Below are 17,139 nucleotides of genomic sequence, written 5' to 3' on the forward strand. Positions count from 1 at the left end.
GCCACACAGCCGTGTTTGCAGGACTGTTGCTTGTCGATGGGCCCTCAGCCGTCACTTTTATCTGGGCCTACCTTCCGGATCTCTTTCCTCCGCGACTCGCGGAGGGATACATGCTCATGAATGGAAAACTGCTCCATCTTTCATTGGTTCCAGCGCCTAAGCGGAGTACCACATGACTGTGAGCATAAAACCATCACCTGTTCGAAAGGTAAAGTTGTTTAGCAGTCACCTGGGTCCCATAGAAGTTTCATTCACTGCCTGGACTCCAAGGATCCTACAGACCCTTTCCCTCCCAGGTGTGCGGAGGGACACATGCTCATGGGATGAGAGGCTGCAGCATCTCTCAGTGGTTCCACCGCCTGGGCCACATCACAGTGCAAGGAGGACCCTTACCTGACTGACAGGTCTTCAGCCTTCATCAGGACCTCGGCTGAGCCTCATCCACAGACCAGGCTCCCCAAGTTCCTACCACCCTCTCTTTCTTCCAAGTTAAGAGAATGCCCCAAAATGGGTGAGTAGCTTATCTGACAACAAGTACATAGTTTGACTCAACCAGCATTGCTGAATTTGGAATGAATGTAGTCCAGGAACCCATAAACTGGTTGTCACGGTGTGGTAAAGGAAAGGGAATGAAGTCAGGAGGGGCAGAATCATGAAAAGCGGAGTCTGAAAGTCAATGTATACATTTTTTTAAAGAACAAATCTGACAAGAAGTCTTTTCTGGCTTAATTGGTCACAAACAGGCTGCAGATTGAAATATCTCATCACAGGGTTAAAACACCTGCTGCATGGATCTATTTTATGTGCCCAACAATTTATAGGGGATTATAATATATGGGATTCTGCATGCTCTGGGTTAAAGCACGTCTCAAATGTCTTCATAATCACGATTTGTGACTAATATAGTCCCCAATTATAAAGAAATGACATCAGAGCTCAACTGTAATAGCTTATTACAGTCGAGTTCTGACACAATCCCTAAAGGCACAATTAAAGCAGCTGCATAAAGCAAGGAAAATGAAATGTTGTTTTTCTTTCTTCTGCTCTGTGTTTCTTTTGAACTCTACAGTGCCAAGCAGAAAGGAGATATTTATAGCATCATGTTTATTTTTTTGCACTCTTTGGGAAATTATGAAAAAGTTATAATTTTTATGCCTGTTTATACTACACCTTTAAAAAAAAGACTTCTATTCAACTGCTTCATATATCTTTTTTCAACAACCAGCTAACGTTTTGATGTGTTTAATTTTGCACTAGTGATTCTATTTTTATTCTTCATGTTTGCAAACATGTACCTTTCCCACAAACCAGAGCAAGGTGGTTTGTGGGAAAGGTGATTTATTATAAGGGATAAAGTACCCCCTTCTGTACATGATCAGGATATTGCAAGTCACCGCCTTGTTCCTGTTTACTGCCATGGAACTCCTTTGCTACTAGCAATAGCCTTATAATGTACAGCAGGGGTACTTTTTCCCATACATAATAATGGAAAGATAACTCTGGTGGTTAATGCAGTTCAGGAAATTTCTGTTTTTTGTCCAGTTTTTAATTCATAAAGTAGCATAGAAGGTTAATGTGCTTCCTGCAAAGCATATAGTATAACATGCTAATCTGTAGATAGATAAGTGGGCTACTGCTTTTGACACTGAGATCCATTTTTACTGCCAGTTCATAAGTTGCAATTCTTCTATTAAATCACAGTGAGCTATGAACCAGCATTAAGGAACTGCATGCAAACTGCAAGTCATAGGTTTTACTTCTTTGTGTTTCTCCTGACCATGCACTCTTAATATATATTCTCTACAAGTATAGACAATATGTGACTCCCACACCTTATAACACTCATTACCTAATGTACCATTTAATAAACATTGATTTACACACTTGTATGATTTATTGTCTCTCTGTAATTGATGTAAAGCGCTCTGACATCCTACACTGGGATGAGTAGCGCAATAAAAGAATTAAATAATAAATAAATGTGTTATTTATGTATTAACTCATACACATATATAAATCTCACATTCTTACAGTGCATGGCATCTCTTCCACAGGGGAACGGTGGTTGAACAAAGTAAAAAACCTGCCTCCAACACATAGTTTCTTTAAGTGCTAGTGAAGTGATAAGCTGTGGGCCTTTGTTTTTCTCCATTGCATTGACATCTAGGTGGTAGGTTCCAAATAGCTCCCTGCCACAATGGTACTTGAACAAAAGAGGGCCTGATGGCCCTTTAAATCAGTCACACAAACGGTGATGGGAGGAATGCTTGAAATAGTCTAACCAGTGGCAATCACTCTGGATAGCATTCCAACCCATCCTGTTTTCACCCACTGTGCCACTCTAGAAAAAAGGCCCGGCCCGCCTCATGCACACCAGTACTGACCCTGCTCATGAGAACAGTCCCTCCCGAACTGCCAGGCCAGGCCACCTCCAGAAGGAAACGTAAGCAACCCCAGACTAGTTTCTGTCTAGTTAGGCCTTGTGACTGAGATATAACTTGGATCCGATGGGCACAGCCAGCAAGGGGCTCACATCTGGGCATACCCACTTAGGGTGTTGAATCAATCTCGCCAAAGGTGACGGGAGGAATGCTTGCAAATAGTCTAACCACTTGCAATCACTTGGGACCTTTGTTTTGGGCCCACCTGGAAGTGAAAATAGGAAAACCCCCTCACGACCTGCAGGTTGCTCCTGCAAAAAGAAAGCCGACAATGTGCGGGCACTGCTGAATTGTGTGCTAGTATCGGAAAATTACACTTCCACTGGATTGGTCGGATCCCACCTGCTGGAACCAGAATCCAGTAGGATCCTCATAATTTCCCACAATTATTAATGGAAGACGCAATACTGAGACCGGGTCTATAAAGCCTTTCCATTCAGCTGCCTGCTGCAACAAAACAGACTGTAGTCAGCAGCTTGATGCATGCGAGCAAAGGATGGGTCCATCTAGCCCAAGCATCTATCTCTCTGATGCAACCCTGTTTAACTCTGTTTGCTCTTAACCATGGCACTCAGGGGAATATTTACAAGCCCCTATCACCACAGGGACGTCACTTTTTACTATGTTCCTGTGGCGATAAGGGCGTCGCCTTATTTACAAGGTGGCGTTAAGCCACTTAGAGCGACTGAACGCCGCCTTGTGAATAAGGCACCCTTTTGAGGTGGACGTTCCACCACAACACCCATTGATTTTGACGCTGCCCCATATTTACAAGTGTGGCGTAAAAATGGGGCGGCACCAAAATTAAGACCAGGGAAAAACTGGTCCTTAACATGGTCGAAACGAGGAGAAATGCTTTATTTCTCCTCATGTTTGCTGTTTCTATGTGTGTTGCATTGTGCAGCACACATAGAAACAGCAAAACACCATTAATGATTGTTTATGTGTAGGAAGGTGTCCCCATAGTGCAAGGGTGCCTGGGTTGGGAGGAATGAGTGTTTATGTGTAGGAAGGTGTCCCTTCCTGCACATAAACCATCATTAAAAAAATGACGATTTGCAACTTCTATGTGTGCTACACAATGCAGCACACATAGGAGTTACAAATATCCATTATGGATTGTTTAGGTGCAGGAAGGGACACCTTCCTACACATAAACAATCAATCCCCCCAACGCAGGCACCCTTGCACTATGGTGCAAGGGTGCCTGCGTTGGCGCTAGACAGCTTAATTAATGCCAGCACTAGCGGAAAGGCAGGGGTGCGGGGTATCTTTGTGAATTCAGAATGACGGATCGTGGCGTTAGCAAGTTTCGCTTTACGCCACGCTCCGTCATTCTGTTGTGCATATGCCCCTCGGTCCTGTGTCTGCCATGAGCATGGGTCAGTTTTTGCACTGGTTTATTTTCGCCCAGCTCTCTTTGTCATCCCACTTAGTTAACCCCCTCCCGTGCTTAGAAATTGTCTGTTATTCCTTGTTCTCGAGGCACACCTGTGCCACGTTGTTCACGTAAGTGTGCTCGTGTCTCACTCTCTTGTGCATCCACCACGTGCTCCCCTCGTGACTGCGCAGCTGTGAGCCTCTCTTTCTCTATGAGGAGGAGAGCACCGCGCCGAAGAGCAGGCAGAGGGGGTGCCCAAAGCCAGCATAAGAGGGTCAGGGGAGCTGTGCTGTCCGAGGACTCTGGACAACTGAGCTCTCAATCTGCCGCCTGTCCCACAGAAACATTCCGGCTACTTCTTCACGTTTTTAAATCCTGCAGAGCCTCGGACACGACACTTGAATAGAATTTTATAGAAAATCGCTTGCATTTTTTTTTAAAACGGCCTTTCTGTCTTCGTTTACTTTAGTTTCACTCGGGGGTTATTTCAGCAGGGACAGGACACATTGTAAAGTGCTTTCTTCTTATATTTCCTGTTTAATCTATGTATCGATAAGAGGAAAATCTACAGGCTTTAAGTGATTTTCCTAATATTTGTACGGGCACATTCAAATACAGGTCATGTCGGTGAAGAACCAACCAGGCTGCCTCGGTCCGCGCTTGAACAACTACGACGTGACTGCTCCCAGATCTTTCATCTCCTCGTGGCTGAAGCTGCAGCTCCAATTGTATGCTCAGGCCGCTTCTCTGTCCCTCGTTATTCCATCATGATTTTCTGGTAAAGTGCTTTAAATGGGCCGGTACTCCCCGGTACTGAGTACCGGCACTTTTTAGGTCTCGCCTGAGACAGCGCTTTAGCGCTGCTCTGGCGAGACTTATAGTAAGCACTTTTGGAAGTGGAAACGAGTGCTTTCAGGCCGCCAACTACAGTGCATGTGCTCCGGGCTCGCGCACCATTTGGCAGCCTGAAAGCATTCGTTTTCTTTCACTTTCGCGGCCGCACGGCCGCCCGCGAAAAGTGCTCACCATTTGCCAGCCTGCATTGCCTCTCTCCCCTACCCCCTCCCTTATCCTCTCTGTTATCACACTCTGTAGTGTTCCAAATAATGTAAACAGGACCCCGCTTCCCGGAGTCTGATTGAAGTCATGCCGTTTGTCAGGCACTGCTTCAAAAAGCCATTATTAAAGTTAATGAAGACACGGCTTAACAAAGCTCCGGACCTCCTCAAGGTTAAACACCCATGTGTGCAAGTTGGTAAATTTACATCAACACAAACATTCAAGAAGAGCGAAACCTCCATCCGTACGATTTCTATCCTCCATTTTACATGCCTCAATGAATGCAAGCAGGACACCCGCTTCCCAGAGCCTAATTGAAGTCATGCCGATTTTTAGAGCACTACTTCAAATAGCTGTTAGCAAAATATGTTAAAGCATGGCTTGCCGCAGTTACGGACCTCTTCATTCCCAAACTTAACTCCAGCCCCTCCCTCTCTTACACTCGCTAACTCCCACTCTCTGCTCCCGCATACTGTTTTTATTAAGATCAGCTGTCGCCCGACATAGTTTGTCTCTCCCTGTGCGCCCCGTAGAACACACGGGCAGCCAGTTTCATATTTTGCGGGGGCTCACTTTGTACTCCACAGGCCTTTAGGGGTTACTACGTACTACTAGCTCCTTGGGTCTGCCTTATAGTTTGCAACCCGGTAGCCGCCTGCTGAAGCCCGCTTCCTGAGATCCAGTGAACATCTGTTTTGGTTTGTGCCCTTATTCCCAGAGTGCATCTGTGCACTGTTCAGCCCATAATTGTCAACTTTTCTTTGCAATTCCCTGATGGTGCTAAACAACAGCGACTCCCCAGCCTCCACTGCAGCGGGGCTGTTCTAGGAAGTGTCCTCTAATAAGAGCAGGCAGGAGTGCATTATTGCCTTGCGTCTATCATCTTCCCTCTCTCCCGTCGCTGCTCGTGACCCCGCGCCCCCTTCTATCTGGTAAATAATCCGAGAACTGTTTTCACTTTCGGAACCGGCAGCAGATGTCTTTCATTAGTCTGTCCAAACCTGCCATTGTGTGCCATCAATGCTGCAGCAGTCCTGGAGAAATGTGTCATGAGTGCTTTTGTGTGTGCGTCTGTGCGTGTATCAAAGACTGTGTTCACATTTGTGTGTGTTTGTGCATGTCTGTGCGTGTGATGGTGTGTGCATGTACTTTGGTGTTTTGGTACTAGAGCATGTGATTCTATGTGTGCTTCTGCGCGCAGATGTTTCTGTATGTGTGCTTATGTCTGCGTGTAATAGTGTGTGCATGTATTTGAGTGTTTATGTACAAGAGCATGGGATTGTATGTGTGCTTGTGCGTGTGGATGTTTCTGTATGCGTACTTGTGTGCGCGCTTCTGTTCGCGTATGAGAGTGTGTGCGCACGTGTGTGTGCTTGTGCATGTCTGTGCGTGTGATGGTGTGTGCATGTACTTGGGTGTTTTTGTACTAGAGCATGTGATTCTATGTGTGCTTCTGCGCGCAGATGTTTCTGTATGTGTGCTTATGTCTGTGCGTGTAATAGTGTGCGCATGTACTTGAGTGTTTATGTACTAGAGCATGGGATTGTATGCGTGCTTGTGGATGTTTCTGTATGCGTACTTGTGTGCACGCTTCTGTTCGCGTATGAGAGCGTGCGCGCACATGTGTGTGTGCTTGTGCATGTCTGTGCGTGTGATGGTGTGTGTGTCTGTGTGTGTGTGTTTGCATGTACTTGTGTTTATGTCCTTGGGTGTTTTTGTTCTGGAGCATGTGATTGTAAGAGTGCTTGTGTTTTTGGTATTTTCTGTATGTGTGCTTGTGTGTGTGTGCTCAAACAAACAAACACACTGGTTTCCTTAGGGTGCATATAGTTAGAAGTAATTACACTTTTTGTCCACTTAACCGCACAACACTTTGTATAATTTCATATTTTTTTTTTCTTCCGTCCTATTTTAACGTTTTGAAAGTGCAACTGTTAGAGCGGGAACGGAAAGGGAACTTTAAAACAACATTCTGGTCTCAGTTTGAAACTTCCCACTTTGTTGTTTCCATCAATATGTACAAGTTGATGAAAGCCGCATATACAGCTCCTACCAGTGATACCGATCTTAACCAGGAGGCGACGTTTCTCTGTATTGTACCACTGCAGACTCCACATCAAACACATCTACAAACTATTCAAACTTTTCACACCACTCCAGACTTCTTGGCGCATCATTCGGTCTTCTTCCAAAACCGAGGTGTGAACGCTTTTCAAACACATTCAGCTGAAAGGGTGCCACGGCAACACTGATAACTATCTTAATTAGGAGGCTAACTTTCAGTTTATTGTAGGATTGCTGTTTCCTTTCACAGCAGATTCCTTTTTTTTTTATCCTTTCTTTTTTTCTAAAACAACGTCTACAGTTAATTCAATGCCTTTGCTAGCTTTCGTTTTACATTTTGCTTACACAAACATTTACATGTAAAAATGCAAGTGCAGAATGCTTTACTCACTATTTTGCTCGCATAGTAAACATGAACTCACCATAACAAGCATTTGCAATGCAATAGGTCTCGCAGTTGTTAAGAGTTTGAGCTATTGGCACTGTAAATGGCAATGCCTTTTATTTATGTGTGGGTTTTTAAAACATAAATAAAAGGCATTGTCATTTACAATGCCAATAGCTCAAACTCGTATAAATGCGAGACCTATTGCATTGCACATGCTTGTTTATTTTGAGAGGGAGAGTACTGGCACTTCTCAAGAGTGACGTAATGCTTTTAATTGGAGAGTACCGGCACTTCTCAGAAACAAGCAGGCACTCCTCTATTTTTCCATTTCAAGCACTGGCCTGTCCGATATGCCCCTGCTGCAATAAAAAAGTCCTATGTAAAGCATTGCGATTCTCTTTGGAGACAGACTGGTTCTGTAGCAACAGCCTCAAACATTCAATCATGTGAAGTGATATATATTATAGTAGTTTACAATTGGGTAGATGACATATCACTTAGCATCACTCATCCAATGGGAGGGGATGGCTTGAGTACTTTACATTAGTACCACCTAGCTCCACGACGACAGGGTAGCAATTTATCAGCCCGGCTTTTATTTGATAAGATAATATATTCTGAGAGCTGCAGTCTAGAAATGTTTGCTTCAACTGACCCCACTGAACTAACATGCAGGAAATAAAGATTACGCTGTCCTACCCACACGGTGTCTCTGACAACCCTAATCTGCAGGCCTAGTTCACAAGGGCTCCTTTCGATTGTGCATATGATGTTTGTGATCCCATTTTCAGCAGGAGTGCATTCTAGTGCGAAGGAGGAAGTGTGTGAAGGACTTGAGCCTTCTTAGGCTGAGCCTGACAGACAGCACAAGCTCTCTGGTTGTGAGAGACATATTGTAGGATAGCTAAGAACATACAGGGGCTTGCAGCCCGCCCATTGTTGCCCATTGGTTGACTTTACTGGCATTCTCATTTGCCTGCTTCTTACTCGTTTCCCGGCTTGTCAATCTTGCTTTTGTCCCTGCCATGGAGCATAGCCTCCATACCATCTTTTCGACTGACTGGCTTCTATGTTTTCACTGCTTGTTTTAGGAAACTACTATTTTCCCCCAACCACGGTCCACATTTCTCTATTTCGCTTGTGATGGTTCTTGCCCCACTAGCCGTGTTGCTTCATCCCTGCTTGTCATGTTGCTTCTCCTCTCCCCCTCTCACCAACCCTCTCCCACAACCCAGTCAACTTTTAAAAAATGTTAATGTTCTTTTTTAAGTGCCTTCGCACTGCATTTCAAAACAATGCTTTTGTGCTCCTTTTTCTAAATTTATTGATCCATCTCAGGTTGGTAAATAAAAAGGACAAAAACACCCACATAATTTTGAGGTGTGCATAAATATTGAACACACGTGCCTCTACAAAATGATGCAACGGCCGTGTCATTGCCCTTTTTTTACGCCCTTTTTTTAAAAACCACAACGTTGCACAGCAGCTGCAATGTTGTTTAGCATTGCTAGAAAAGATTGGCAAAGCCAGTTGGTCAAATAGGTGAGACCTATAGGCTTTGCCAATGCTTGTTTGCTGTGGCACTGCAGTTGAACAGTAGTGCACGAAGATGAAAGTACAGTGTGGATTGACTGACATAGAATGGGAGTCATGGATGAGGGCACAGACCATGGCTTGTTTGGTCGACCAAGGTGAGGAGTTTGTCGAGGCTTCTGATCTGAACATAGAGACGGGCAAACAAGGAAGCACACAGGATGAGCCATCAAATGATTTAGCAGGCAAATGAACCCACACACCTCCTAGAAAAACATGATAAAAACTCTTTTAGGTTAAAAATAGGTCATTTCTTGAACCGTTGTTTCGCTTTAGTACATTAGATGATGTCACTCCATTGACAGATGCCCAGTAATGAAGCGAACCAACTTTGGTTCAAACCATATCACATAAAGATTGTTGTGTCTGGCCAAAACTGGAAACATGAATTGGGAGAGCATTACAAAACTGTATGACAGATCTGATGATTATAAATCATTTATGAATCACTTCATATTTCCCACTACTTCTACCATTAAGTGGGTCGCACACCGCTCGTCATACTAGCAAGTAGCCCCATAGGATTCTGGACAATGAAGTAGCAGCGGCGAGTACACCTATGCTACGAGTGTTAAATAAGTGCCATCCCTGGACACGTGTTTCGAGGTAGTTGCCTCTCGTCAGCAGGGAGCAGGTCTGTATGTGGGGTGCCGGTAGACTGCCAAATATACAAGGTTAAATACCTTTCACGGCGCGCGGGTGCGGGATCCTGACTCGTCAGCCGTTTAGCACTACTTCTAGCAAAACATTGTAGTTCGTAATTACACTCTCTTTAAAAAATTAGGCTTTTTGTGCTCTTGAGCATACTGACATTGGGTTGAGACTTTATGAATTACCTGAGCCCACAGGAGTATTTTAGACTCGCCACTTGTGTTGTTTGACTGTGCCATACCGCCTGCTTTGAAATGTTTGAGCGACTATTTTACATCTGAAATAAGTTGGCCAGCGGCCCAAAAGCACCACGGACCACTTGCTGGCAACACATTCTGGGAAATGTATGCTGTAGAAATAAAAAAAAAACTTTTTAGATTGAAGGCTTCCTATTGTTTACCATTGGCTTTGTGGTTTGTAACTCACATTTCCTTGCTTTCCAATTTCTGACTTTACTTGTTTACTTGTCCAGGTTGAGTTTGTCCCTCCCACTGAGCATACTCTATTTACTGTATTCTTCCACCAGTGCTCGATTTCTGTAAACAGGTTTTTAAATCCTGTTCTTAACTTGTCTCATTTGCTGTGCATTCAGAGATGGAGCTCAGGGAGCTTAGTGTTAACATTTCTTTCTCTGACTTCAAAGTGAGAGGATTTATTTGACAATCATGCTGGCTACTGGGGATGTGCTGGAGGAAGGCTGTACAATGTTATTTTTTTCAAGCACACAATAACATTTAAATGTCTGTAAATGAACTGTGCAAATATTGTATAATATATCAGAATTAAGAAAGCACACATGAAGGTCATTTTTTGGTAAGTCTGAAGTGTGGTGCAAATAAATATTTTAATATGATCAAAACAAATCAAAATATTGGGCGATGATATTTCCACACATTATCGTTTATGTGCTGCATACATTTATCAGTAAAACTGTATGCCTGTACAAATGTAATGGTCATTTCGATTGAAGATGTGTTGTCTGTAATGGCAGTACGCTACCACTTTGCACCATTTCACTCTACTCTGCACACTCCACGCCGCTGTATTCTACTCTAAGCCACTTAAGACACACCACTGTGTGCCTGTTTACTCTACACCACTTTACTTTATACCAATGCACTCCACTCTACTCTGCATCACTCCACCCTACACCAGTGCACTCTATGCCAATCCACTCTAAGCCACTCCAATCTACTCTGCTCCTCTGCACTCTGTGCCACTTCACACTGCGCCACTGCACTCCATGCCACTGCACTCTATGCCACTGCACTCTATGCTGCAGCACTCCACTCCACTCTACCCTACACCATTCCACTTCTGAAAAAAACATTCCATGCCACTCTACTATGACCCACTGTACTCTATGCCACTCTACTCTAACCACTGCTCCTTACACCACTGCACTCTATTCCAATGCACTGCACTGCCAGACTCGCTTGCAGGAGGGGCCCTTATCAAAGAGTTGGGCGTGCCTAACGAGTGCATCCCATCGGCAGGAGCGGACACAGTCTTCAAACATGCCCGCATTCTTTCTTACTTGCTGTGGTCAGGGTTGCCTCTATGGTCCTCCTTCTTGGCAGGCATTCGGGGGGTGGGGGTTGGGTTCCTGGAGCACCATGTTACCTGCAGGGAAAGGTCTTGGCAGGAAGTGACGGCGCCATTGGGAAGAACTTCTTTCTTACTTAGCCCAATCCATCATGGCCGCCTTTCCATTGAATCCTATGGAGGTTTCCCAGCCTAAGATGTAGGGAATTACTTCCTTGATTCCTGCTTCCTTCAAGGTCATACTTTCCTATATAAACCTCTTGAAAAGGTATTTTGGTGCGTTGCAACATGGGACAGAGACATCCGGGAGGATGTCTCTGTTCCAGTTTTTTCTTGACCTTTTTTCTCCATGTGCTGTGTACTACTATGTGGTAGTGAATTCCAGAGGTTTTTTCTGCTTCATGCTTTTTCCTTCTGGCAGTTTCCTTAGAGGGCACATTCCAGCGTTGTGTTTCCATCACTGGTTGCTAGAGTGGTTTCCAGAGGCGATAGTCCAAGTTTCATATCCAGAGCTTCCAAACCTAGACGTCAACTCTTGCGTCCAACTCTCAAGAGATTGCGATGTCAACATACCCACACAAGCCTTGCATGATACCGTACAACAGCAGTCTGCAGAACCGGACCCTATATGCAATGAAAATGCTATATTATGCCAAGCCTTATCAGCCAGAGTTGCCTCTGAGTTACAGCTAGTTCCTACAGGGGCCCAGCATTTTGATGGAAACCCGAATAAGTCAAAAGAGTTCTTGGTCTCTCTGACCCTCCATTTTGCTTTCCGATCTACCCAGTTCTCCCAAGATAGGATTAGGGTGGGTTACCTAATAAGCAGTCTAACAGGATCAGCCTTGTCCTGGGATTTGCTTTTGGTAACTGTAACAGATCCTACTCTGGATGATTATTCCACATTCATGTTAGCCTTCCACCAAATGTTTGATAGACCTGACTCACAGAGTTCTGCAGAGGAGGCTCTTTGTGAAATTCAACAAGGCTCTCAGCATGTTTTGTCCTATGTGATATGTTATTTGTCTGCAGAAACAACATGGGTGGAGTGTGCCTTGTTAGCCTTACTTCATAGAGGATTGAAGGATGAACTCAAGGATTAACTTATTCACATTCCTTGACCCTTTTCTCTTAATGAGACAATAAAGTCAGCCTAATACATCGAACACTGATTGAATGAGAGGAGAAAAGAAAAGGAGAGAGTTCGTAGTAAATCCTCTATCTCAACTCATACTCCACTCTGAAAAATCAAGATCCCTGCTCAGGTGTTAAGTGCAGAAGAACCAATGCAATTTGGAATCACCAGAGGCCCAATATCTAAAGAAGAAAGGTGGAAATGCCAGGCAAAAGGTTTGTGCCTGTACTGTGGAGAGAATGGGCATCTTTTACGCCAACGCACAGTTAGACCTGCCAAGCCAATAGGAAATGAGTAAGACCATCCCTTGAGAGGAAGGAAGGTTTGAGTGAAGCTTTTCTTCCTCAAATAATGTCTAGTGGATCCTCATACACTCCTGAACATGTTCCATTGTTTCTGCTACCTATCTCCAAAGGAAATACGTTCCCTTTAAATTAAGTTTTTTCTTCACTGGATTCTGGAGCTACCAGTAGGTTCATGGACAAGGACTGGGCTATAAAAAAAACATTCCCATTCGAGGAAAGGCAAGTGCAGACATTGCTAAAACTGTGAATGAAACTCCTATAGTTTCTTTTCCTGCCACTCAGTACACTAAGTCCCTTCAAATAAAGTTATTTAATCATCAGGAACATTTAGAATTTGTTATAATCACATCTCCGAATCATCTAGTGATTTTTGGAGTTCCATAGTTGGTCCTACACAACGCTTATATTAATTGGTTTACCAGGGTGTTATCCTGCAGTTATGAATATTGGGCCTGAAACTGTTTAAGCCTTAAATGGAAAGTAGGCAGCAAAGCCCTAATACCGTTTGAAAAATCTGTGATGATAGTGGTGAACTTATCAGCAGTTCCTGAACAGTACCATGCATTTAGCGTTGTGTTCATGGAAGCGAAAACTGAAACCTTACCTCCACATTGCAATTTTGACTGTGCCATAAATTTAGTACAGAGATCAGAAATACCTTATGGTAGGATGTACCTGCTTTCTGAAACAGAGAAGAAAGTGTTACTATAGCATTTAGATGACAATCTGGCTTATAGTGTCATCTTTCCCACTACATCTCTTGCCTTAGCTCCTCCTTTCTTTGTACCCAAACATTCAAAGGAATTAAGACCTTATATAGATTACAGAGTTCTCAATATGGTCATGATTAAGGATCAGTATCATCTTCCATTGATTAAAGACATCCTGGAATTAGTAAGAGGAGCCAAAGTGTACACAAAGTTAGACCTCAGAGGGGCCTATCACTTACTAAGAATAAAGCCTGGAGACCAATGGAAGACTACATTTCAGACTCCATATGAACATTTTGAATATAGGGTTAAGCCCTTCAGGTTGTGCAATGCCTTTCCCATTATTCAATGTTTCATGGATAAAATTCTTTTAAATGTATTGAATCTAAATGTAATTGTCTACCTAGAAGATATCTTGAGCTTTTCTAGGTCTTTGAAAGAACATCGTCTACATGTCTGGAATGATCTGCAACGAATAAGAGGTCATTCCTTAACTTGCAATCCAGAGAAATGTTTATTTGAACAAGCTGAAGTGGAGTACCTGGGGTTCATTATTTCTCCTAGTGGGCTTTCAATTGAACATAAAAATATTTAAGCAGTTTTAAACTGTCCCTCTCCTTATTTTGTTAATGAAACCCAGAGCTTCCTCAGATTTATGAATTTCTACAGGCAGTTTATTCACAACTATTCAGACCATTCTTGTAAGATACCTCGATTACTAAAGAAGGAAAACCTGATGTCAGGCTTTCATTGGTATCATCAAGCTGAAAGCGCTTTCAAACCCTAAAAGAGGCTTTTACCTCAGTTCTGGTTTTGAGGCAACTAGACCCCATGAAGAAATTAATTGTAGCGACCAATGCATCTGAGAAAGCATTGGGAGCAGTTTTGTTGCAATCCCAGGACGATGATGGGTTGTAACACGAGGGGGCAAATTTACAAGCCCCTATCACAACCACAATGTCACTTTTTCAGATGTTGTGGTGGTGATAGGGGCTTTGCCTTATTTACAAGACAGCGTTGAGCCACGTAATGTGGCTTAACGCTGTTGTAAATAAGGCACCCTTTCACTTTACACTTAGCATGAAAGGGGAGGGCAATACGTGTTGTGGTGGGCGTTCCACCACACCACCCATTGATTTTGATGCTGCCCCCTATTTACAAGGGTGGCGTAAATAGGAGACAGCGGCAAAATTAAGGCCTGGGAAAACCTGGTCTTAAACAGGTGAAACGAGGAGAAATGCTTTATTGCTCCTCGTTTCCGCTGTTTCTGTGTGTGCTGCGTTGTGCAGCATACATAGAAACAGCAAAACACCATTGATTGTTTATGTGCAGGAAGGTGTCCCTTTCTGCACATAAACAATCATTAGAAAAATTACGGTTTCAGCTTCTATGTGTGCTGCATTAAGCACACAGAAGTTACAAAGTGCCATTACTGATTGTTTATGTGCAGGAAGGGAAACTTTCCTGCACATAAACAATCATTCACCTGCAACGCAGACACCCTGGCACTATGGTTCCAGGGTGTCTGCGTTGGCGCTAAGCAGCTAAATTAGCACCAGCGCAAGGTGGAAATGCAGGGCTGCACTGTATTCTTGTAAATATGGTGTAGCCCTGCTTTTCAGAAGTGGCAGAGCATGGCATTAAGCCAAGGTGGCTAACGCCACGCGCGCCACTTTTCCAGTAAAAATGCCCCACAAACTTTTACTATTCTAGATCCTTATACTCCTGAGAGCAGAATTGCTCTGTGGTAGAAAGGGAACTATGGGAAGTGAAAGAAGCTTGCGAAGAGTGGAGACACCTTCTCCAAGGTAATCTCTAGCCCTTTGAAATCAGGATGGAACACCGTAATCTCCAGGTGTAGAAAGAGTTTCCGTCTTGTAACAGTCAACAAGCCTGTTGGGTGGATTTATTTTCTCGATACGACTTTGTGGTAACCTATGTCCCTGGATTCAGCAATAATTGTGCCGATTCTCTGTCCCATCATGGCGTTAGTCTTCAGTAAGCCCAAGCGCACCCCCTTTTGCTCCAGAACTGATAATATCTCCAGCCATCTCTTTTTTAGAGGAGGTCAAACAAAGCTATCTATCTTTGAATACGGAAGATATAGAAGAGATATGTGAGCATTTTAAACTCAAGAAGCAAGATGTTTTATACCTCTTCAAAAAGACACTGATTATTCCTGTTCCAATTTTACCAGAGTGGCTATTGAAATTGTGTCATGACACCTTGAGTGCTGGTCATCGTAGTAGGAACTATACCCTGGATCTAATCCTGCAATCTTTTTGGTTTCCCACTGTAAAAAGGGATGTTGAACTATATGTTTCTTCATACCTGATCTGTAACCAATTTAAGGCTTCTCACTCTAAGACCTTTGGCCTTTTAATTCTATTGCCAGTAGCTCCCAGACCCTGGCATACCATATCAACAGACTTTATTGTGAACGTGCGCAAATCCGACGAAATTACAATGATCATGGTAACAGCTCATACATTTTCTAAGATGGCCCATTTTTCAGCCTTCAAGAAAGTACTGCCAGCATTTGATATGGTACGACGGGTTTTCTCTAATATCTTTTGATTGCATAGACTCCCGTCAACCATAATTTCTGAAAGAGGCCACAATATGTTTCCAAGCTTGGAAAGCTGTCTGTGCTTCAGTTGGAATTTCCAGAGCCTTATCTTCAGGTTTCCATCCACATACTAATGGACTCACAGAACTCACTAATCAAACTTTGTAACAATACCTACAAAGTTTTTGTAATGCTACATAGATAACTGGGCTTCTTTATTGCCCTACGCTGAATTTGCCCACAACAACAGTACACATAGTTTTATTGTTTTATTCCCTCTTTTATTGTTTGCAAGGTCTTCATCCTAGAATGAGCCCTGAAATGGTTCCCACTGACGCTCTGGTGCCAACATCCTCAGTCGTTTTGAAACATCTAGTGTTTGTACGAGGTACTGTTAGAAAGAGATTGTCCTTGGCCAAAGACAGTATGAAAACTCAAGCTGACAAGCATCGTTACCCTGCCCCTAATTTTCCTGTGGGTGATTTGGTTCCCTTTTCGTTTTTTATCACCCCATGGTAGGCACCCTAAACTTGGCCTATGTTTTCTTGGTCCCTTTTCTATTGTTGAACTTGTTCATTCTGTGGCTGTCCAGATTTGGTTCCCTCCTTCCTGGCAAGTTCATCTCATGTTCCATGTTTCACAGTTGATCAATTGTGTGAACTAGCTACGGCTGTCCATGCCCCTAGGTTGGTAAGCAGATTTTTCTCCTTTCATACTCATAAATCTGAACCTCAGTAAGGAGGCATTCTGTCAGACGCACTAGCAGAACATACCCTTATCAAAGTTTCACAAAAAAAGAACAAATAATGGATGGAATGCTGAACACATCAAAGATTCACGCCAGTCACAGATGTGGGTTTAATCCATCATTTTCTTGCTCACTATGCCACCCCAGTTTAGACCCAGCCATATGCAAATCAGTCTTGACCCTGCTACCCATTGGAGCAGTCCAGCCCGAACTGCCAGGCCAGGTCCTCTCTGGACCGGAAACAAGCATCCTGGGACCTGGTTTCGGGGTGTCACCCCTCAACTGCCAGGCTAGCTGAATCTAGTGGCACAGGGAGCACGGACCCACGTCTGGGCATACCCTTTCCACTTAGGGCAACAAAAGCAAAAAGAACAGATGATGGATGGAATGCTGAACAATGTCAAACACTCAACCCCCAGTCTGAGATCTGGACCTAAATCCATCATTTTTTATGCTCACCATTCCAGTTTAGACCCAGCTATATGTAAATCAATCTGGAAAGAGTCCATCCCGAACTGCCAGGCTAGGTCCTCCCTGGACCGGATACAAG

General features: G+C 43.7%; 1 long non-coding RNA gene across 1 annotated transcript in view; it reads left to right on the forward strand.

Annotated features, from left to right (window-relative positions):
* Positions 1-213: 213 nt before the first annotated feature.
* The window catches only part of LOC146856249 (uncharacterized), a 292,741-nt gene continuing 275,815 nt past the window's right edge, over positions 214-17,139 (forward strand). Inside the window, exon 1 of the long non-coding RNA XR_014981450.1 lies at positions 214-511. This is a non-coding gene — a long non-coding RNA (uncharacterized LOC146856249). The remainder of the gene's footprint in view (positions 512-17,139) is intronic.

The sequence above is a fragment of the Triturus cristatus genome, chromosome 4_1 (assembly GCF_964204655.1).
Source record: "Triturus cristatus chromosome 4_1, aTriCri1.1, whole genome shotgun sequence".
NCBI classification, from domain to species: domain Eukaryota; kingdom Metazoa; phylum Chordata; class Amphibia; order Caudata; family Salamandridae; genus Triturus; species Triturus cristatus.